General features: G+C 37.8%; 1 long non-coding RNA gene across 2 annotated transcripts in view; it reads left to right on the top strand.

The window, feature by feature from the left end:
- Positions 1-23,952, top strand: part of LOC129011783 (uncharacterized) — a 45,364-nt gene that overhangs the window by 7,126 nt on the left and 14,286 nt on the right. For both annotated transcript variants that reach the window (XR_010123611.1, XR_010123610.1), the window contains exon 3: positions 21,114-21,215. This is a non-coding gene — a long non-coding RNA (uncharacterized LOC129011783). The remainder of the gene's footprint in view (positions 1-21,113; positions 21,216-23,952) is intronic.

Genomic DNA, 23,952 nt, shown 5'->3' with positions numbered 1-23,952 from the left:
ATGCTACTGTAGGGCCGGAACCCAAAAGCACTTGCCCTGGCTCCTGTGTCTGCCCATCTGCGTGCTCCCCATCCTTTAAGTGGTTGGAGCATGTGGCAGCTGAGCAAACAAGCCACAACCCTGTCATAAGTCATAAGTCCTACAAGGGGGTCAGGGAACTCTCCCATTTCAGTATAACTATAAAGATATTGAAAGCTAAAAGCTTATGGATAAATGGTGAAACAAAAGGGACCCAAAGCTGGTAGCAGACAGAACCCAGAGACAGAGTAGTACATTCTGCTTAACTCCAAAATGTTCAGGAATTAGGGCTGCCAGTTATGTCTGAAAGAGGATTATCAGTAGACCTGACAATAGGAAGTTTCATGTAAAGCCTGAACAAGAAGCAATTATGCCCCTAGATATCATACCTTTTCCTGTGCAAACCAATAATTACTGCTCTTCTACACCAGGAGAATTCTTGGCTTTTCATTCTGGAGTGGTTTAAAGAAGGAGCAGAAAGATTCTTGACCTGAGGACAATAAATATAGTCAAAGGAACGGTAAAAGTGAGGTCCTAAATTTTGGATAGAAACCCTTGGCTCCGATAACAGTGGCAGCTCATACTTAACTTTCCTGCCAGAATATTGTAGCATTCTTCTCTAGGGAAATGGAAACTACAGCAATGATAGATACAACTTATATAGCACTAGTGATGTGCTGGGCTGTGTTTTAACTGCTTTCTTTATGAATGCACAGTCTGACTCCAGAGCCCATGTATAGAACCACTACACTATGCTGCTTTTCACAAAAAGAGAATCTATTTAGATACCAACAGTTGAGGAACAGCTCAGCCTGCCCACCCCACAATGGCACCCACCAGTTGACCTGCCTTCCAACTCAGCTTCTTAGTGCCATACTCTTAAATATCAGCATGGACAGTCATGAATAACACAGCAACTGGGGAAAGTCAACAACAGGAATCAGAGACTCCAAAATGATCAGACAAGAAAAATTAAAAAGAAAGCACTCAGGGAAACAAAAACCCTGTAGGGAACATAAGAAAATTTAAAAAAACCAACAAGACTCTCAGAGACATCCTTAAAACAGACCAGGAGGCTCTCAAAGAATGAATTTTAAAGAACAAAAAAGAGCTCTTAGTTATCAAGCCATGGTAGTTCAGTGGGGTTATTTCTAATGCCCTCCACTGACTGCCTACAACTTGAGGTTTGCACCAGGGAACTGGGGGGTACTCCTGGCATCCTCTTTCCATTTAACTGTTTGATATTTAGAAGAAAGTCTTAGAGGCTAGTACTATGAGGCCAGAATTATTTGCTGATTTTAGTTCAGGTGAAGCATTCTTTCATTTTTATTTTATATGCATTTCAGAGGTTTTAGAGGAGATTTTTTTTAAAGTACACCTAAACCACTAGGTCTCTTAGAGTTGCTATATATGTCTTCTTTCTTATTCTCTCTCTGCGTATTATGTGACATATGAATATATTTTCTATGAATACATAATAACAATTTGTTTTCCATAGTTTAGAAATATTCCTATAGCCTGAACACATTGTTTTTCTTTCTGAAAATGCTTGCTAATACTACATTAATGCTTGTAAATAATTTTTATTAATCACAATAGCTTCCACAAACATTTGAAAAATGAAACACAGATGCAGAAAATATTATTTATTTAGTATATTTATTTGTTGAGCACAGAAACTTATAAAACAGAGGAATGCATAGCTTATGTGTTTAGGATCACAATATCAGCTTAACGTCTATTCGAGTAAACTAACACCAGCATCTTTTGAACCCCAACTATGTGCAAAGTACTGTGATATACCCTTGAGATATAAATCTTAATAATGAAACAGTACTACTTTCAAAAATACCACATTCTTGGAAACTAACTGCATTATTCATATGTGCCTTTTAGGTTGAGTGTTTGTTATGCTACATTTACTTATCAAAAGTCAGTGAAATGTTTGTCTAGTTCTTTTTGCCATTACCAGTTATCATTATCTATTTGTATTCTAAGGAATGCACCCAAAGGGTGCATTTCAGGAACTTATGTAACTATCTAAACCTCTCTCACCAACAACCCTAAAGTATATTCTAAGTATACACAAATATCCTGGAGTGCTAATTGTATATGGTTAAATGCCCCATTTATCTGTTTAAACCCTCTAGAAGATGAACAGTAAGACAGTATTTGGTATTACATACTTAGTATTATCGCATTATCAGAGGCAACACTGTAAACATATGAATCTTACACCAAGAAAGCCAAAAAATCTACATATGCACCGTAAGAGATGGTCAAACCACAAGCCATCTTTTTGCAAAACATTTTCTGATTTACGTAGTCTGTCAAAAAGTTTAAATAACAGTGCTTTTTTTTAAATTTAAATTCAGGGGTAAAGCCAGACAGCATTCATATTAAAAAATTAAAACAAGTCCAATATTAAATCCCCTATTCAAATTTTAACCATTTGTGAAAGCACTGATAAAGTTCAGTTTTTGTGGCTCTTTCTCTAACTGTTTAGCTCAGAGTGGGCAGTTCCATCTTTTGTTGTTTGTATTCTTGAAGCACTTGGGCAATTTATCATACAGGACTTGGATTATCACTCTTCCATGTCAATGTGTTTTTTTTTTTCCTTGTGAGATTATGAACTTCTCCAACACATGGTCACATATTTATTTGTGGTGCCAGCACCCAATAATAACCAGAAGTTATGACACAGAACAACAGCAAAAAATGAGCCTCTTTTAGAATGAGAAATATCTGCCTTTTAAATCCCAATTTTTACCTGACCAATAGCTGAGTACAGAAAATTCATGCCTAAATTGAGTCTTTGTATTGCCTTTGATGATGAGAGAAAAGACTTATGTTTCTGGTAACATGTTAGATTAAATCCATTGCACAACCTGCCAGTTGAAAATAATGAAAATGGCTAAGTAAAATCTTCTCATAAACCCCTATAAAAATGCTCACTGAGCTAAGAAACTAAAGAATCCACAAAGGGAAAAAATAAATATAAAGGCAAGAAATCTGGAAGTCAGTAGGCAGTAAAAGCACCAATTTTCCCAACAGTCTCTTCAAAATCCTGGTGGGTTTTTCACCTACATCTTGATATCTGTGTTGGGATGTGTAGGATGATGGTACATCCTGGTTTTCCCAGGATAGTACTAGTTAATGCCAGTTGCCCTGGTATAATTATTAATAGTACCTACTTCTATTCTCAAAAGCGTCTGGAATGATACATAGTCATACTAAACATGGGAGAAAGAACATGAGGTATGCAATTCAACAAAGGTGGGGATTGTAGTAGTAGACTCTTGCAAAACTCTGAATGTCAATAGGCCATGTTCTCCACGTTAGGGTGAACGATAAATAAGGCTGGGGAAGAGAAGAAGGCAGCATGTAAAATAGCCTGCCTTGACTTTGACACTGGGTAGAGGGAAAATAAATGTGCCCCTGAGAAATCAGTCAGCATCAAGCTTACTTGTCAACTTGTTGTTACTTGCATGTTAAAAATTGAAGCTCAAGTGGGGAATTAATTTTAAAGTGATTTCCAGATGGGCAATACCATCAGGCAACTGGCAGAAGCGTACGGAAATCTCTTTAAGAGATCACAAATTTAACACAGGTCTCAAAGTGTTCCTATTGGTTAAGTTTCCAAGTATAGTGAGAAACTCACATTAAAAAGGAAATCACGAGAAATGCCAACAAAAAGGCACAGTGAGAATTAGAATTAGAACCTCAGAGATTTCACAGATGAGAAAGATCTGAAACTGATTGTAAAATAGGATGTTTATTTTATTTCAAACAATAAAAGAGAGGCTTGAAATGAGCAATGAAAATGAGACTATTAAGAATGATTAAACTTTAAAAGAAATAGACTTCTAAAAATAACAAGTATAATAAATTAAAATTTAAAAAAATAATGGATTGGTAAAACAGGAGATTAGATACAGCAAAGAGAGAATTAATGAACTGGAAGCAAGATCCAAAAACACTATCTGGAATACAACCCAAAAGAAAAAGAAACAAGAAAATGAAAAATATGAATGCTAGACCTGCAGTAGAGAGCGAGAAGACCCAACATATATGTGAGCAGATTTTCAGAAAGAGATAGAAAAAAATGGAGGAAAAAGCAACATTTGAAGAGAGATTGGCTGATAATTTTTGAGAATTTTTGAAAGCTCCTAAGCCCCCATGTTGTTAAGTCCAATGTATACAGGCAGGGTAAATCAAAACAAATTGACAACTAGACACATCAGATGAAACTGCAGATCATCAAAGACATATCAGAAAGTCAGCCAGAGAGAAATGAAAAATCTCCTACAGAGAAGGATCTGTAAGACTGAAAGCTGACTTTTTTTCCTTTTTTTAAAATTTTATTTTATTTTACTTTAAGTTCTGGTATACATGTCCAGAACATGCGGGTTTGTTACATAGGTAAAAGTGTGCCATACTGGTTTGCTGCATCTATCAACCCGTCACCTAGGTATTAAGCCCCACATGCATCAGCCATTTGTCCTCATGTTCTCCCCTCACTCCCTGCTCCCCAACAGGCCTCAGTGTGTGTTGTTCCCCTCCCCTCCCTGTGTCCATGTGTTCTCATTGTTCAACTCCCACTTATGAGTGAGAACATGCAGTGTTTGGTTTTCTGTTCCTGTGTTAGTTTGCTGAGGATGATGGCTTCCAGCTTCATCTATGTCCCTGCAAACGACATGATCTCAAAATTGCAAAATGTAAATCATAATCACAAAAATATAAGTCATAAAAAAGTGAAATATTATCTTTAGTGTGTTGAAAGAAAATATTTGTTTACCTAGAATTCCATATCTAGAAAAAGTAGCTTTTGAAAGTAAAGGGGAAATGATGACCTTTAGAGGTAAAGAAGAGATAAAATGTTTACACTGAAAGACTTTCACAAAAGAAAATTCTAAGGGACGCACTTCAGGAAGGACAATCATGTCAAATGGATGGTCTTAGAGACAAGAAGAAATAGTGAGTGCAGAGATGGTTGTAATTGTTACAGGTAGTTAGACAGGCATAAGTGGGGCAGGAGAGGGCTCCCCCCAGCCACCCACCAGGAATGTCAGGTGATCATCAGTTGATGGTTCAGGAGTTATCATATTGCCTCTCTAAAAATGATAACTTAGCAGCCAGCACCAGGGAGAGACAATCTTCTGATGGCCCACAGCTGTCACACTAAAGTGTTAATTGAACACAGGCACCAGGGAGAGGCAACTTCCCAAGAAAACACTTCCTCAACACAGTGTGCATGCTCACCAAGCGTAAAGAGGGCACTGTGCATGCAGGCAGCCCAGCCTAAGGGAAGCATCATGGGAAAGGGGCACAAGAAGTCAGAGGTGGGCCAGAACATAAAGTCCTAGGATCAAGGTTAAGCACTGCATTTGCCCTTCAAGTTTCCCTCTTGAGTCTCCTCCAGGTGTACTTTCCTTTCTTTCTTGCTCTAAAGCTTTTTAGTAAACTCCTTTAAATAAGCTTTTTAATAACTCCTGCTCTGATATTTGCCTCAGTTTTCTTTTCTGCCTTATGCCCCTCAGTTGGATTCTTTCTTCTGAGGAGGCAAGAATTGTGGCTGGTGCACACGTGCACGGATTTGCTGCCATGTAACTCAGATACCTTCTACCCCTAACATAATGATCTAGGTAAAGCTAAACAAAATTGACTGTGTAAAACAATAATTATAATGTCTAGTTTGTGGCTTTAAGAAACAAGGCAAAACCTAAACACTGAGAACTATTGATATGGCTCCAATGATTGAAGAAACACCAGGATCCTTTGCCTCATGATGATTTAGATAAAATGACACAGACACAAGTAGAGTGGTTTTAAGGAGCAGAGAGTTTAACAGGCAAGAAAGAAGAAAGAAGCTCTCTGGTACAGAGACAGAGGGAAGGGGGCTCTAAGCCGGGAGAGGAAACCCTGAGTGTGGCAGAAAACAGTCAACTATATTAGGAGGCTGGAGGAGGCAGTGTCTGATTTGCATAGGGCCCAGCAGATTGGTTTGACCAGGTATGTCATTCACATAGCCTGCAAAAAAACTGGCCCTCCCACCCTAGCCTTTTAATATGCAAATGCAGGGCATCATGATGTCCTGCACATGTGGGGTTATCTGCGGGTGGCTATGACCCTCGGCAGATGGGGTGACAAGGAGAAGAGGGAGGGAATCACCATAGTGGATGGACCCAGTTTGTTACGGCCAGAATTTGCATATCAAAGCTTGCCGGCCTGACCCTTCCAACTGCTTTTCTGCTAGACAAGAAATGTTTCTGGAGCTGCTTTAAAAGAAAGAAAACTTTTCCAAGGACCCCTTATCCAGTCTATCTGCCTAAAATAATTTCTTAATAACTCCTATAATATTTCACCCGGAGGAGATGTCATCCTAACTACTGTTAGGGGCCTTTGGGCCACAACTCTTTCTGGCTACTTCCTGCTGCAAAGGGGCGTCCAGTGGGAACAGCAGCTCGGGCTCCTCCTGGGGTCGATCTAAGGGTCTTTGGCAGAATGTTACGTCCATAGGTGGTTCTGTTTGCAGCCCCATTTGGTGTTTGATTGCTTCTAGACAAGATGAAACAATTCGAGTTACAGTATTGAGCATACAAGGTCCAAATATTAATGCAAGGCATATAAGCAAGAGGGGGCTTAATAAAAGAGCTAAACAATTCCATAAAGAAGACTGGAATTCATTTAACAGGGTTTGTAGCCACTCAGGGTTGAAGTCTACATTTTCTCTTAGCCTGTCAATAATTTTGATTTATGCATTTTCTCTTAGCCTGTCAATAATTTTGATTTGATCTTTGAGTACCTGTAGATTTTCCTCTACTTTACTAGAGGTGTTAATCCAGAAGCAGCATGTTTAATTTAAAAGTGCACAGGTACCTCCTACTTCAGCTGTAAGTACATCCTAGGCCCATCTATTTTGTGCTACTACTGAGGCTAAAGAGTCTATACAGTGTTGTTGTGCCTCTATGGCACCCGCAATTGCCTTCCATCCTCATTGCATCATAATGGAGATATTAAGTACTGATCTTTCAAGGAGAGGGATGCCTGTAAACCAGAATAGACCTCTGGCTATGGAATTTCCTTCCATGGTTTTTCTAAGATGGGAGTGTCATACGCATGCCCTCCTCAGTCTGCCCTTTCAGTTAAATCTACATATTAGGGTATAGATATGATAGCGCTCTTTGTCCGGCATATTAGAGATAGTGTAGTTTCTAAAAAAGAGCCTAAGTTAGGACATCTGGATGTCTCCAGATGATGCTGCCATCTCAATAGAATTTAAAAATAATAAGTGGGAAACTACTGCTCCTATAGTACAGGTTCCCTTCCAATGCCTTGGGAGGATTAGGTGTCCAGGAGCCACACAAAAAAATATAGCCCCATTCCTTGTAGGGACAATCCTAAGTTGTGCCTTGTGAGAGACACCAGCAGATTTTTCTCATATCTTAGAAGTTTCCCTTCTTTACATGTAATAAGGGCATCCTTGGGATCAGGACATCCATATTTAAGACAGTCATTTACAATGCTGTTTGGAATTTGACACGCCAAGTGAGAAGGGTCCACCTGACAAATGGAGCTTTGAAAAATTAGAGACATAATATGCCCTGGCCAATATCTCAGATGATCCTTGTGGCAAGGGCTGTGAGTCCAGATGTCTCCAGTTTGCCCACAGATCTGTAAGCAGCTACTATTAGCAAACATCATACAAGGGTCTGGAATTCCATGAGGGGGCATGTTTGGAAAGGTCCATGTGTTATTCTTTACATTATAGTCAAGGTGGTTACTTAGAGCATGCTACTCCCATCGGGACTTCTAACCAGAAGGAAAGACTAGATTCTGAAAGCTCCCCACTAGGCCTTCCCATCCTTTTAGATCACGCTTGTTGCACTCTCCTCCCCCACATCTTTGAACTATCAGCAATTACAAGTGTGATGTTACAGTATCTGAGATCTCCCAAGATATTGGGATATGGCCCTTTCTCACTGCTTTTTAAGCAGAGGGAGGCATTATGCAGTCAACTTTTCCCAGCCTGAGGGTGTGGGGAGAGTGTTCTTTGGCACTGGGGGCAGAGTGTTCTCCTGAGAGGAGTTAGTTATGCAGTTGAAAGTGCTCCCATATCATGTCCCATCAGGTATCTCCTGCAGAGCTAAGAGTGACGTGCGGAGAGTAGGATATACTGGAGATAACAGAGCTGGAGTAGCTGATGGTACAATTGGAGGGGGACTGGAAGGGTTATGACATTCAATAGCTGTCTTAGATTGCTCCTCTGGAACCTCCTTGAGCTCTGGGGAACTATTCCCTGTGGGTTTGCCTGCCATGGCTGCTAAAATAACTGGGTTGATTGTACAGAGCTTGTAAAGGTCTGGGTTGTCTCACAGGGCAAAGGCAGTCTGCACATAGGGGACCTCAATCCATTTGCACTTCTGCCTGCGGAAAAGATCCAACTGTTGGATAATATTAAAATCAAGACTTCCCCCAACAGGCTAGGTTTGTCTGTCCCCAAGATGGTAAGAAGGCCGTGCCCTTGCGCAATAGAATATGAAGGGCTTTTTCTTCAAAGTCTCAGAATCGAAGGAGTCCCAGTACTTTAAAATACACTCCAGGAGAGTGCATGCTAAAGACAATCTGTTACCCATGTAGAAAGAGAAGTGAGAATAAAAGTGTCCTTTTAGTCTCCTTGCTTTCTGTATGTGACCCAGGGTGGAGGAGAAAACAGTGGGGGCGTCCCCCCAATTATTCCTGGGTCCTGGCACCCTGTTAAATATGCTGCCCATGACTCTAGGTGTGATCCTCTAAGCCATGGCACCAGAGCAACTAGACTTTTGAGACCTAGTCACGCTTACTCAAGTAGTCCTAGTCCTCTGCCTATTATTTCCCTTTGACCTCCTAGACTTGTGTGACCTGTGTGCCTCCCTAAAAATAAAATGGATCTCAGGAAAAAGTGTATAATTGGACAAGGCCCCTTTAATGGCAAGGCATGCTAGATTGAACTCTATATACTGCTATTATGGCCCATGTTAAAACATTTACCCTTAGAAAAATGGTTCCAGTTAACTTCTGGACTTAAAATCCCCTTACTAGTTAAGTACTGTCTTAATCACAGACAGAATAGGTACCTTAAAGGAACGCAGGAACCTAATGGCCGTTTTCCTGCTGAGGGGACGATATCGAGACTAAAATTTGGCTATGGAAGACATTTAACTCCTAACTGTTAAGAGTAGAATTTTGCCGTTCATGGAAGAGGCTTAGAGCCTGATTTCTAGTGGTGCAAAATGAAGCTCATGTCACATAAAAAAAAAAAAAAAAAAAAAAAAAAAGCCTCATAGCCTCATGAAGAGGATTTCTATTTCCAGTAGGTGGCGATGTTGGCTTAGAAATAGTATGTGCTCGCCAGGGTGGGTGTGGGGCGTGGCGGCAGGGGAGTTGGGGGAGGAGGGCGTGGGGGAGAGAGAGAGAGAGAGAGAGGGAGGGAGGGAGAGGGAGGGAGGGAGGGAGGGAGGGAGAAAGAGAGAGAGGGAGGGAGGGAGGGAGGGAGGGAGAGAGAGAGAGAGACTGTGGGTAAGGGGAACAGAAGATTGCAACCGTATTCCTGAGCTACGCTCCCGGGTTACTAAATTCCCACACATTTGACACAGAGAGAGTAAGAGACTGCAGATAGGAAAAAGAAGGACAGTTTTGGGACAGGATAGCTGGGGATTCTCTGCCAATACCCGAAATAGGCTGTTGGAGGCTAGGTTTGGTCCAGAGGCCTCTGGGTAATGCCAGGGGCCCTGGCCAGAAATTCTCAGTTGCCTCAGAACTTTTTCCAGCCATCTTGAGGTTTTCCCGCAAAAGGAAACTGATTCAAGACATGGCCAACATTCCTGATGACCTGTGCGTCTTCGGGGGTTCTGCATGTTCTCACCAGCAAGTCTGTCATCAGAGTCTTTAGAACAGCAGACACGATCAGCCTATTTAACCAGCTGATGGATGCCCACTGATTGATTCGATTTGATTTTAAAATAGAGGCTAAGATCACCTCAGAATGATAAAACAGATTTTAAGCTCACTCCCATACTTACCACGCTGTACCTTGGTTTCCCAGCCAATGCACTAAAATGATATGGCTCTGATGACTGGAGGAACACCAGGGTCGTTTGCCTCGTGGTGATTTAGATAAAATGACACAGACACATGTGTGATGGTTTTAAGGAGTGGAGAGTTTAACAGGCAAAAAAGAAGAAAGAAGCTCCCCCCTACAGAGACACAGGGAAGGGGGCTCCAGGCTGAGAGAGGAAACTCCAAGAGAGGTGGAAAACAGTCAGTTATATTAGGAGGCTGGAGAAAGTGACATCTGATTTGCATAGGGTCCAGGGGATTGGTTTGACCAGGTATGTCATTCATGTAGCCCACAAAAAAACTGGCCCTCCCACCCTTGCCTTTTAATAAGCAGAGCGCCATGATGTCCTGCAAAGTGAGGTTACCTGGGGGCGGCCATGATGCTTAGTACACAGGGTGACAAGGAGAAGACGGCGGTAATTGCCATATTGGATGGACCCAGTTTCTAACGGCTGCTATTTGCATATTAAAGCTTGCTGGCCTGGCCCTTCAAGCCACTTTTCTGCTAGACAAGAAACATTTCTGGAGCTGGTTTAAAAGGAAAAAAAAACCTTACCAAGGACCCCTTAAACTCTGTATCTGCCTAAAACAATTTCTTAATAACTCCTATAATACTATTAGCATTTACTTTGGGAGAAGTGATACTGTAATTAATACAGCAAGATCTTTACATTTGGGAAGAGAGTAGACACATTGACTAACTTTGGCTGTGTTAAATTTCAATGTGAGAACATCAAGGAAAAAAATCTCAAAAAATAAATTTAAAGAATTTAAAATCTAAGGCAATGGAAGGAAAATACAGAACAAGAAAAAGAGAGCATAGGAGGAGTAGCACAGAGGACATAGGTAAGTTAGTGTCAATATTATTTATCTTTAATTTGGTTAACAGATCACAAGTGTTTATTGTCTTAATAAACAAGCAAAGAAATAAATTAGGCAAAGGAAGAGTTTGCATAGACCAGTGATGAGAATCTGTCATGAACCAAGGAGTATTATTAATCTAATTTTGTTTACCTGAGAGTTTTAAAAGATGAATAAATACATAAATGAATCAATAAATAAATATCAATTAACCCAAATGAAATCAAGAAAGAGGAGGGAAACAGAAGCATCAGAGACAAACAGAAGCCATAAAATAAGATAGAAGAATAAATACAAATATGTCAGTAATCACAATAAATGTAAAAACACTAAATATTCCAGTTAAAAAAAAAAGACTTTCAGACTACACTAAAAGCAGTATAATGTATGCTCTTTTAAAGAGACAAATGTAGAGTATAGACACATTGGTAGATTTTTGTCTGTAGATTTTAAGACACATTTAAAACAACTTACTAACTTATGAATAAATTTAAAAAATGGAACAGAGCTATAAGAATGAAAGAAATAGAATTAGATATTTCAGATATTCCAGTTAAGAAACACTAAGTCTATATGAACATGCAAGTAACTTCTATCAAACATTCAAAAAGAGTTAAATTTCAGTTTTCCATAAAATATTATGAATGGAAACATGGATAACAGGCTAGCTTTTAACAAAAGCTAGAAAAAGAACAGTAGAAGGAAGAAAAACTTATGAGTTTTTATTGTATTATATACAATAAAATAAACTCATTCTTAGGCACTGATGTAAAGAGTCCTAAAAAGAAAAAAAGCAAAACTAAATCAATAATGCATTTTTAGCAGAAAACAATACAACATACCTAAAATGAGGTTTTAATTTCAGGAATGTAAGATTGGTTAAGTGTTAAAATCAATTTATGTAATTCACCTTATTCATGAGCTAAACAAGAAAATAATATAAGCTTCTCAATAAATAGGAAAAGATTAGTAAATTTGACATACACATTTGATACAAACTCTTAGCAAACTAGAAATAGAAAAGAACCTCCTTAGCCTACCTATCTACCAAGGAACCTCTAATTTATATAGTACTTAATTATAAATCATCAACAGCCTTTCCTTAATATCAGAAACAAAATGATGATGTTCATATTGTTATTTTTATTCGATGTTGTACAGAATTCCCTATCTTGGGGTCAGCAAACTGTGGCCCATTAACCCAAACTAGTTTACTCTCTGTTGTTACATGGCCATGAACTAAATGATTTTTTCATTTTTAAATGGTTGGAAAACAATCAAAAGAATATTTTTGACACATGAAAATTATACAAAATTTAAATTTAACTTTCCATCAGTGATGTTTTATTTCCTTACATATCATCTATTTTGATGCTATCACTACAGACTTGTATACCTGCAATAGATACTATATGGACCACAAAGCCTATCCGGCCCCTTACAGGAAGAGCTTGAAGACCTCTGCTTTGGTTGGCAGAAAGACAACAAATTAATTAGTTAAAAAGTTAGTTTTGCTTTGGTATAATTTACATACAATAAAATTAATCAACTTTAAATGTACCATTAATTGTGTTTTGAAAAATATACACAGCTGTGTAGTCAGAATCACAATCATGATATAGAACATTTTTTATCACTCTAAAAAGTTCTACCTGCTCTTTTTCTGTGAGTTCTCTTCCCTCACATCCAGCCCCTGAGGATCTCTGATCTGCTTTCTTCATTTTCTAAAATTTCCTATAATGATATACTGTGTCATCTTGGTTTTGAACTTCTTCCACTTAGCATAAAGCTTTAGAGATTTGTCCTTTTTTTTTGCTGTGTCAGTAATTCTTTCCTTTTTATTGATGATTAGTATTCCATTTGTGCAGAAATAACTGAATTTATTTATACATTTCACCATATGAAAGAAACAGGTAGTTTCTACTTTTTGGCTGTTATACACAAATCTTCCATAAATATTTGAGTACAAATCTTTGTGTGAATATATATTTTCCCTAGGGTAAATACCTAGAGATAAAATTGCTGGTTCATATGGTAAAGGTGTGTTTAGTTTTATTAGAAGCTGCCAAACTGTTTTCCAAAGTGGCTGTGCAGTTTTCCATTCTCAACGGCAATAAGTAAGCATTCTAGTTGCTTCATTCATTTGTCAGCAGGTGGTACTGTAATTTTTTTATATGTTGCCATTCCAGTGGATGTGTAGTGATAGCAATTTGTTGTAATTTGCATTTATCTGATGACTAAAAATGCTGTATCTTTTTTATGTGCACATTGGCAATTTGTGTATCTTCTTTCGTAAAGTTTGCCTAATTATAAATGGGTTATCTGTCTTTTATTATTGAATCATAAGTATTGTTTATATATTATGGATATGTCTTTTATTAAATATATAGTTTGCAAATATTTCCTCCCAGTTTGTGACTTGATATTTCATTTGTCTAAAAAGTGTCTTTTAAAGAGCGAAAGGTTTTAGTTTTGGTAAAGTTCAATTGATAGTATAGTTTGTGCTTTTTGTTCTCTGTAAGAAATCTCTTTGCCTAGTCAATGGTCACAAATATTTTCCACTGTTTTCTTCTAGAAATCTTACAGTTTTAGCTTTTACATTTAATTATATTTAATCAGCTCTTACATTTAATTATCGATTTTGGGTTGATTTTTTGCATGGTGTGAGGTAAGTGTCAAAGGCCCTTATTTGGCATATGGATATCGAATTGTTACCACAACAATTTACATTATTTGTTTCTCACTGAATTACCTGGTCATTTTTTGTGAAAAATTAATGGTCTATAAGGGTCTATTTATTTATTATGTATTTATTAACGGTCTATTCTGTTCTATTATTTAATACATCTATTTTTAGTCTAACATCGCACTCACTGCTATAGTAATGAGTAGTGAGTGCAATGTAGTATGGTAAGTCATGAAATTACTTAATATCTTCCAGATTTGTTCTTTTTATAATTTGTTTTGAAGAGTCTATGTCCTTTGGCTCTCCATATATATATTAGAATCATTTTATTAATTTCTCCAAAGAGTGTGCTGACATTTTGGCTGAGATTGCATTTAACCAACAGGTCAAGTGAGAAGGAACAGTACCCTAGCAATATTTAGTCTTCTGACCCACAAACATGGTGTATCTTTCCATTTATTCAGGCATTCTTTAATTTCTTTCAGAAACTTTTTTGCAGTTTTCAGGATCCATGTCTATTACTCTATCCTGCTCAGAAATTGAAATGGCGAGAGTATAAGGCTGAAAGGCAGAAAAAAAAATACAAAAGTTGTAAAAGACAGAAATAGCCAAGACATGTCGAAGAACATGATTGGGTGGAGGTAATCAAGCTCTACTACAAAGTTATGTGAATTTACAACCGTGCAGTGTTGGTATGGGGTTATGAAAAATAAACATTGTGAGGTAATAGAAAGCCTAGGAGCAGATCCTCACGGATTTGGAAATTTGATTTATGATAGAGTAGTCACTGCAGGTATGTGTGGAAAGAATTGTTTAACAATAAATAGTGCTGGAAAGGCTGACCATTCATATGGAAATACAGATTCCCATATCACAGCTTTTACACAACTAATTCTCAGAGGATTGATAGCCTAAACGGTACTACGTAGTACTGATAAGAATATAAACTCTAAAACTTTGGTGTCTCAACACAATAAAAATGTATTATTCGTTTTTCTAAATCAGTGTAGGTAGGTGTTCCTGGTCAGAAAGTAGCTTTTGTCCACACAATGATTCAGGGACCCAAACTCCTTTTGACTCGTGGCTCCTCCACTGCCCAGCATCTCAGATGCTTCTTTTTCATCACCCTCTTCTTCTGTTCCAATGGCAATCACTAGTCCCTGTTCTCTCCATTGGTCCAGTTGTAGATTTTTATTATATGGCTATTTAGGGACTAAAAGACAATTTATGTGGCTACTGTCCTCAACCTGAAAACATAAAGAAAAAGCAGATTAAAGATAACTGCAATATAAAATATCCTTCAGAAAAGAATAGGAGACAATAGTCAAATGAACTTCAAAATCCTGCCATATAGGCATTAGGAAGACTCCGTTCCCTAGCTACAGAGGAATTTCCTTGATGAGACTCAAGTCTGTTCTCTAGGAGAAACTTCCTTTTCTCACTTCTCCACTCTCTCGGAGGTTCTTATTTTTTCTCCTCTAAGGCAGTTTCAAGCTTTCAGCAAGCATCAGAATCACCTGGAGGGCTTACAGCACACATGGCTGGGCCCCATCCCTAGAGTTTCTTATTCAGTAAGTCTGGGTAATGTGCATTTCTAACATTTTCCTGATTGATTGTGATGCTGCTGGCCTGGAGACTACATGTGGAGAGCCCCACTGCCTAAGAACCCATCTGAAATGAGCTTTGAGGGGTCTGCCCTCCTTGAGAGGGCTGGATCTTCACTACCAGCTTCTTGCTGGGGCGGATTTGGCGGCATGAGGACTATTTTATAATCACAGGCTTTTTAAAGCCAGATTGCAGTTTATTCAACAATATAATTCCCACGGACACAGTAGATTTCTCATCTATTCGATTTTAGTAAATTCCATGTATGAATAACTACATTCATTCTTCCCTCGACATAATTCTCAATCCGATTTATGTCTTTGCTTTTTGCTCCCTGTATCCCACCATTGGCTTTCTCAATGTAATGGCAGATACCTTGAGGCCATCACAAAATAACCTTGAGTTGGAAATAAACAACCTTAATTTGATCTTTGCCACAAGGCCTAATCCTTTTGTGTAACTGGGAATTCCTAATGAGTCTTTCTTGCTCTAAGTATTTTTTCATTCTAATTTTTAAATCATGGTTTAGGGTACAGAAATAGCTTTGCCAATCGTTGAATCTCTAAATTTCTGGACTTTCTCCATTCCTTTCTATCTCTGCTCTCAAGACAAACACTTCTTGCTTGGACTCAACTTTTTCTTTATATACCTTGAAATAAGAGTGAGTAGAAACCAACACACGGTAACATTTTTAGCTCTTCGCAACTACTTCCTGCAGAGCTACATATCTACGAGGCATTTGATCTGCTTTCAGAATTACAGCAGGCACCATTTTGTGCTACTGCATAACAGAGCTCTCCATATTTCTGTCTTGCTTTATCTTTTTCCTTGCTTTCTATCACCCATCCACTATGTCAATGCCACGTATTTTAGAATTTGTTAAGGTAGCTTTCCACTTGTAGGTACCAATTTCCACATTGGTTAGGGTAATACTACATGATGAAATAAAATAGCCAAAATTTTAGTGGCTAACACAATAGAAATCCTTTTTTTTTTTTTTTTTTTGCTCAAGTGGCTGCTGAATATGCGTGTTCCTGGCTGGCAGGTGTCTTAGGTAAGGCTGCTGCAATAAACTACCATGGACTGGGTGGCTTATGAATGACAGAAATTTACTTCTCACAGTTTTGGAGACTGGAAGCCTGCAATCAGGGTGCCAGCATGGTCGAGATCTGGTGAAGACCTGCTTCTTAGTTCATAGAAAGTTATCTTCTTGCTGTTCTTTCTGGGGTCTCTTTTATCAGGGCACTAATCCCATTCAAGAGGGCTCTGCCCTCATGACCTAATCACTTTCCAAAGTCCCCACTTCTTAATACCATCATATTGAGAGTTAGGATTTAAAATATAAATTTCGGAGGAACACAAACATTCAGTTTATAGTAGTGGGCTATTTTCCTACACATACTCATTCTAGCATCTATGTTCCTTCCACTTATGGCTTCATCAGATCCTAGAATCCCAGAGTATTTGCATCTTTGTGAATGGGGAAGGAGAGAATTTATGTACTTCTTATATAAGCATGACATCATATCTACTCATATTCCATTAACAAGAACCAGTCACATGATCCCATCTAGATGTAAACAAGGGTTAACCAATCACTGACTGAGCAGCTTCTTCCTGACAATTCTATCTTCTGAAAAGAACAGACACAAGCACTTGGTGGACAGTTAACCTGCTGTACCACAGATCCAAAAGAGTGCAGTAACACTTTAGATGACATAGGACACTATTTTAAGAATCTAGGGGAAAAAGGATTTTTTAAACAAGCCACCAACAACATAAACCACAAATAAATTATTGATAAATTCAACTCCATGAAAACATTGAGAACTTCTATTCACCAAAATATACCATAAGGAGAGCAAAAAGACAAGCCTCAAACCAGGAGAAGATATTTGCAATATAAACCCCTGACTTTACATATCTAGAAGATATAAAGGACTTACAAATGAATAAAAAGACAAATGGTTCAGTAGAAACTATAGGTAAAAATATATCGATACATACATGAAAAGTTGCTTAAACTCATTAGAATTCAGGGACACGCAAGATTGAGCTACAGAGAACTGCCATTTCATATCTATCAGGTTGGTACATATTTAAAAGCTGGATACTATGAAGTATTGCTGAGGCAGTGTGGTGCAGTAAACACTTTTTACAGAGCTGTTAGGAAAGAACATTTACATGCCAATTTGGAAAACAGTTTGGCATTACCTCATAAAGGTAGTGGGTACAAGGGTATTTATTTTCTCATTATTCTTTTAAACTATGCACACACATACACACAACACATATATAATTTATTCCACAATATAAATATTTAAAACAATAATCTTTTGAGAATATGACATAAGAATTGTGGAAAAGGTGATTTGAAGTCATGCTGTAACCGCACTGGGCTTATTCTGTAACACTTGATACCTCTTCTTCATTCTAGTTTCCTATTTAGAACTGTTCCTTCCTCCCATCATCGTATAAGTAATGGATAGCATAGCTTTTTAGATTAATATGAAAGAGCAGTTCCAAACTAATCCACCTGATCATCTTAATCTTCCGAGGGTTGATGAATAAGGGGGTGAGAGTGCCATGCCGTGATCTCTTTTCCATCTCACCCCCCAGTCCTCTGGAGGAAGCACACCTTCTGTTTGTGTCAAAAGGGTTAATTAACAAGAGTTGGTGTCACTTCCAATAATTACTAGGAATTAAAATTTACAGAAGGCACAACGAGGGCCTGGCAGCTGTACCAAAATAAATCTGCCTCTGATCATGCAGCCGCAGCTGTTACATCTCAGAACATATTTTCCAAATCACCTTGGCTTTTTCGAAGCCCAAGCATGAGTATGACCAAATTCCCACAGAGTTCCCTGGACTTGAAAACAGGAAGATGGGTCCCACAAAACACCATATGGATCTACCCTCTGGCCTTCAAAATTGAGGGGACTCATTTTCCTTTTTTCGGAGGACTGAATTTCAAGCCTTTGCTCCAGCAGCCAGAATTTAAGGCCATACATAAACTCTTCTCTTTTAACTTTCAAATGGAAATAATGAATTATTATAATAAACTGTAATATGTAGCCTAAATGAGACAGATCCCCCAGCACAGAGAAATAGGTTGAAAAATAAAGTAGAGGTTTACACCTATCTTTGTGCAACATGAGGTGAAGTCATCCTAGAATCCCTTGGCATCCCAATAGCCCTCCAGAAACCACTTTCAATGTTACATTGAGAGCACAACTACTCCTTTAAAAATCCTTAGGCAAAATTTTGCTTCCTAATCATACATCACCTTGACGCCAATGCCAGAAACAAAACAACCACTAGAGGGCAGAGAACCTTATTAGAAATAAAAGTGCCTCAAAGAATGGAAAGCTTGAAATGCCTTCTCAGCCAAATATATTAATTGCTGCGAAAGGCAACATGAGGGTGGGTTGTTTATAAAATCTCTTTCTATAAAATATGCGTCTTCCAACGAATATGAACCAAACTGTCAAAATTAGTGAATGTATATATATTTTTTCCACTGATGAGGTGCAGTTCCTAACCTACCTTATAATTGAGTTAACCCACAGATAACTGTTTTAAAAATTTTTCCATCCATTAGAGTCCTTTGTAAAAAGAAATGTAGTATCTATTAAAGACTGCATGTTAGAAAAACAACACCTTCCTAATTTATTCTGCTTAGAAAAGATTCTGAGAGAACCCTAAACCAAAAGAGATGGTGGGATATAGTGTGTGGAGATTTCATTTGGGAAAAGCAGGATCCTGTTTCAGGAATCCTAATTTGACCTGGGCTTGTTGGGATATAAGGTAATGACCATGTGGCTAGCTCATTCTTCGACTGGTTGATTTCTGGCTTTTGTATGCATTGACACAGGCGGTTGTTATTAGTGGTGATGTTCATCTTGTGTTTCTGTGTGTCTTTCTCTCCAGAATGAAAGACATGCTTTTCAGCTTTAGGGTCCTGCTTCATGACAAAAAGGAGTTTCTAGGTCATGCTACAACTTCTCTTGCCAACAACATTCCTTCTATGTCTGCTGAGGTACAAAATATTTCCATATAACCAAAATCCCTGTGAGCTACAAGCTAACTCAAATAAGCATTGATGCATAAAGAAAAAATAACCTACCCTGAGGCTGCACCTGCCTAGTAAAGAATGGAGCAGAGTATGTGGGCTGAAAAGGAGATGCTTAGGGAAGTTTTTGTTTATCCCAACTGGCAATCATTAGTTTCAAATCTGCAGGAAGAATGGAAGTCAGGAGATAAATTGTGAAAAAAGAGTAAAAAAGAAAATCTTATGGGTTATTTGGTTAAATGGAGCTTGTGGAAGATTAGAAAAACAAATAAAAATGAAAAATGAACCAAAAGAGATACCCTATTCTAATTGAGTGCATGTGGAAAAAAATTTCAACGTGGAAACTGCTGTTATGTTGTCTTTGAGAATAGGAACATGGATGAAGTGCAATTGGAAGCTTTTGAATGGAACCCTCATCTTCAGCAATAGATCAAAGAATTCCATAAAAACTCATGTAAAATCCCCTTGAATGTCAGAGGGATCTCAAGTAAGCAGAATCCACAAGGATTAAGTTTCCTTCTAAAAAGCAGTATGTGTGCTTAATTCGCTACTTGGCTTGGAGTGTACTACAGTGGAGACATTTTATTTAGAAGTAAGTGAGAAAAGCTGTTAAACCATATAATAATGATAATGGTAATGATTATGATGTTGGTGACAATGAGAACAAACTCCTTGTAGTGCTTAGTTGTAAGCACTTCCCATATATTAACTCATTTAGCCCTTATAATAACTCTATGAATTAGAAATTATTATCTTGATGTCCATATTATAGAAGGAACTGAATTGAACTACAGGGAGGTTAGAGGACTCACCCAAGGTCACATATATAGTAAATGGTGGAAGTGGAGCTGAAACTCAAGCAAATCTGTTTCAGGGGCTACACTTTTAACCATTGGTTAAGCTGCTTTTCTACACAATAAAAAATGCTTTGTTCACATTTTTCTTAGTGCTTATTGTTGTGTGAGTAAAATGTAGAAATCTGTAAACCCATGTAGTTCAGGTGTCCCAGCCCGGCTGACTTGGATCCCTATGCAGGTTAAGAAGTATGCCTCATGTATGGTGAACATTACATCGATGCTGACTTCTTGTTATCTGTACACATTATCATCCAGATTGTGTATTTTAAAATATACAGTAGTACCTCAAATATTTCATTTTAAGGAAACAAATCTACTTATGACAATGTTAAATGGAAATTCATGTGATATGGTTTGGTTCTGTGTCCCCACCCAAATCTCATGTTGAACTGTAATCTCCAGTGTTACAGGTGGGGCCTGTTGGGAGGTGATTGGATCATCAGGGTGATTTCTCATTGCTTAACACATTCTGTTGGTGCTGTCATCACAATAGTAAGTTGTCATGAGATCTGGTGTGCAGCACCTCCTCCTTCTCTTTCTTCCTCCTGCTCTGGTTATGTGAAGTGCCACTCTCCCTTTGCCTCCTGCCATGATTGTAAGGTTCCTGAGGCATCCCCAGAAGCCAAGCTGATGCTGCCATGCTTCCTGTACAACCTGTGGAACTGTGAGCCAATTAAACCTCTTCTCTTTATAAATTACCCTGTCTTAGGTATTTCTTTACAGCAATAAGAGAACTTACTAATACACCATGTTAAAAGGGAATCCTCCACAATTTTGCAGATTCTTGTCACCTGGAAGGAGTTGTTTGGAGTAATGTAAAGAAGGCAAGTTCAGCCACTGGTGTCGCCTACTCAACACCTCATCTCCTCCTTTATTATCTCCTCCTCATTCCCACTTTTTCCTCTTTCTTTTCTAGACCTGTCCTAACACTGAAGGATCATAAAAAATTTGCTTTCACCAAGAAGTTCAGAAACTTTAACATGGCTGATGTGATAAAGTGTTGGGTCTTTCTCTGAAGGTAAGTTTTCCTCCCATTAATCGTTTTGAAATAGAACATAGGCCGGGCATGGTGGCTAACACCTGTAATCCCAACACCTTGGGAGGCGGAGGCGGGAGGATCACTTGAGGTCAGGAGTTCGAGACCAGCCTGGCCAACATGGTGAAATCTCGTCTCTACTAAAAAGATGCAAAAATTAGCCTGGCATGATGGCACATGCCTGTAGTCTCAGCTACTTGGGAGGCTGAGGCACGAGAATCACTTCAACCTGGGAGGTGGAGGTTGCAGTGAGCTGAGATCTTGCCACTGCACTCTAGCTTGGGAGACAGAGCGAGACTCCAGCTCAAAATAATAATAATAATAATAATAATAATAATAATGATAATAATAATTTAAAATTCCATGACTTTGATCAAACCTGAAGGAACTCCAAAACCAAAAAAAGGTTGAGGGAGGATCTATGTGGCTCTGTGTGCATTGACATAATTTGCCTACTCTTGTACTCCCTGCAAATGTTAAATGCTGTAAAACATGGGTTTTCTATTTAATCAAATCTTACACGTTTAAGGCAAATTTATCTGAGCATTGGCTTGACATTTTTTAATTATGTAATCATTCAGATAATCCTTTAGACCCTGGCTTTTGAAGTGTGATCTGCATATCTCTGAAGGTCCTCTGGATTCTTTTGAGGGATCGAACATGTCAAAGCTATTTTTGTAATACTACTAAAAAATGTGTTTTGTTCTTCTCACTGTTTGTCATTTACCCTGCTGATGCAAATGTAATGGTAGGTCTAACTGCTGGTCCCATAGCACAAACCAAGGCAGTGGTACCAAGCTGTGCTAATAGTCATCACTTTCTTCCCCTCCACATACTTGCAGCAAAAAAAGTAATATTTCAGTCTCACTCAAAATGCTCCTAATGAAGCAGTAAAATTTATTATTAATTTTTTAAACATCTAGATTCTGAAATGAACATGCTTTTAAGGTTGTGTGTGACAAAATGGGGAGTATGTGTAAAGAATTTCTGTATTCTTCAATCCATAGCTGTCTTGTGCAAACGCACTTGTGCAATTACTTATGTTGCAAGCCAAACTAGCTGCTTTTTTCATGGAACATTATTTTCTTTTGAAACAGTGACTAACAGACAAACTGTGCTTTTCAGACTTCTGCATTTGGCCAAGAGTTTTGGAAAATCAACAAAATGCACCTGTCCTTTCAAGGAACAAAACTGACAACATTTGTTTCCAGTAATAGAGTTCAAGCTTTCATGTGAAAATTAGAATTATGGAAAATTTATATCTGTCCCATGAATTTGACAGCTTCCCAATTTTAAAAGGCTTTTTTGATGAGATTTGTGGTAATATTAGCGAATGTTATTTTTTTGCATTGAATAATGAAATATGTCAATATTAGGAAAATATTTAACTTAATAAACCAATACGTTCCAAATGACCATTGCATAAGAATTAAAAAATCAAACAGGGGTAAAGATCTATTCCAAGTGAAGATAGGCAAAAATTTTAACCTAAAAGACATGAAATGTTGTTTCAGATATTCCACATTGCAACTAATCTTTAAGAAATTACCATGTGTTGCGTTTTGGTGTTGTATCAAAGAAGAATGTCCAAAATTATCTGAAATGACTCCTAAATATACTCCTTTTTTTTCCATGTATTTCAACCAAAACAACATATCCAAATTACTTAATTAGAGCCCATCTATCCTCTAGTAAGCCAAACATAAAGGAGGGTTACAAAAACTGTAAAACAATGCTACTCTTCTCACTAGTATTGATTGCTTTGGTAAGTCTTATTTTTTATAAATATATATTATTTGTGCCACTGTGTAATGGGTTTATAATTCTCATTTTAAAATAATAATTTAAATTTTTTCCATTTTAATTTCTAAAATGCTATGCAGTGATAATATTAGTCACATTAAACGAAGCTCTTTTAAGTCCTCAATACTTTTTTTATGAGTGTAAAATAGTCCTGCAACCCAAAAGTTTAAGAAATTCTGCCTTAGATATCTAGTCTTAGTGGCTACAAGCTCCATGTCTTATCATGACGGAAGTGCCATGCAGTACTGCAAAGGCTGTTAGGTTGTTGTCTACAGACTTTAGTCTGATCATAACTTACCCATTTACCAGCTCTGTGATCTTAGCTAATTAACTTGGTGTCCCTGAGCCCTCAATCCCTTTACTTGTAAGATGGATATAATAATAACTACTTAGAATGTTAGACAGTTTCTATGAGTTGCTACAGGTAATTGGCCTATTCCAATGTCTGGAATGTAGTAGGCAATAAATACGTAGCAGGTCCTTTCTGTTTCCCCAGGTGCCTATATCCATTCTACAATTATGTTGTATTGCCTCTAAATCCTTTAATTTTCCTCCCAATATTACAACAAAAAACACTTGCTTATTTCTTACATAATTAATACCTTCTCTAAATCCCTTCTTTTGACAAAATTTTCGAACCAAAGTAATACACACATATGTATATATATCAGAATATAATACACACATATGTATATATATCAGAATATAATATATATACAGAATATAATATCATATAATATATATGCAGAATATATATATCAGAATATAATATATATGATATATATATAATATATCAGAAATAAATGGAAGCACAGATAGTAACTAAGGTCATACAAACAATAAGCATTGGAGCCAGAACTCTGCACAGTACGCCACTGTTTCTGTATGCATCAAGTTAATATATGACTAATGGAAA

Source organism: Pongo pygmaeus, chromosome 14, assembly GCF_028885625.2.
Source record: "Pongo pygmaeus isolate AG05252 chromosome 14, NHGRI_mPonPyg2-v2.0_pri, whole genome shotgun sequence".
Lineage (NCBI taxonomy): Eukaryota > Metazoa > Chordata > Mammalia > Primates > Hominidae > Pongo > Pongo pygmaeus.
The sequence above is the reverse complement of the archived record's forward strand: the minus strand, read 5'-3'. Positions and strand labels throughout refer to the sequence as shown.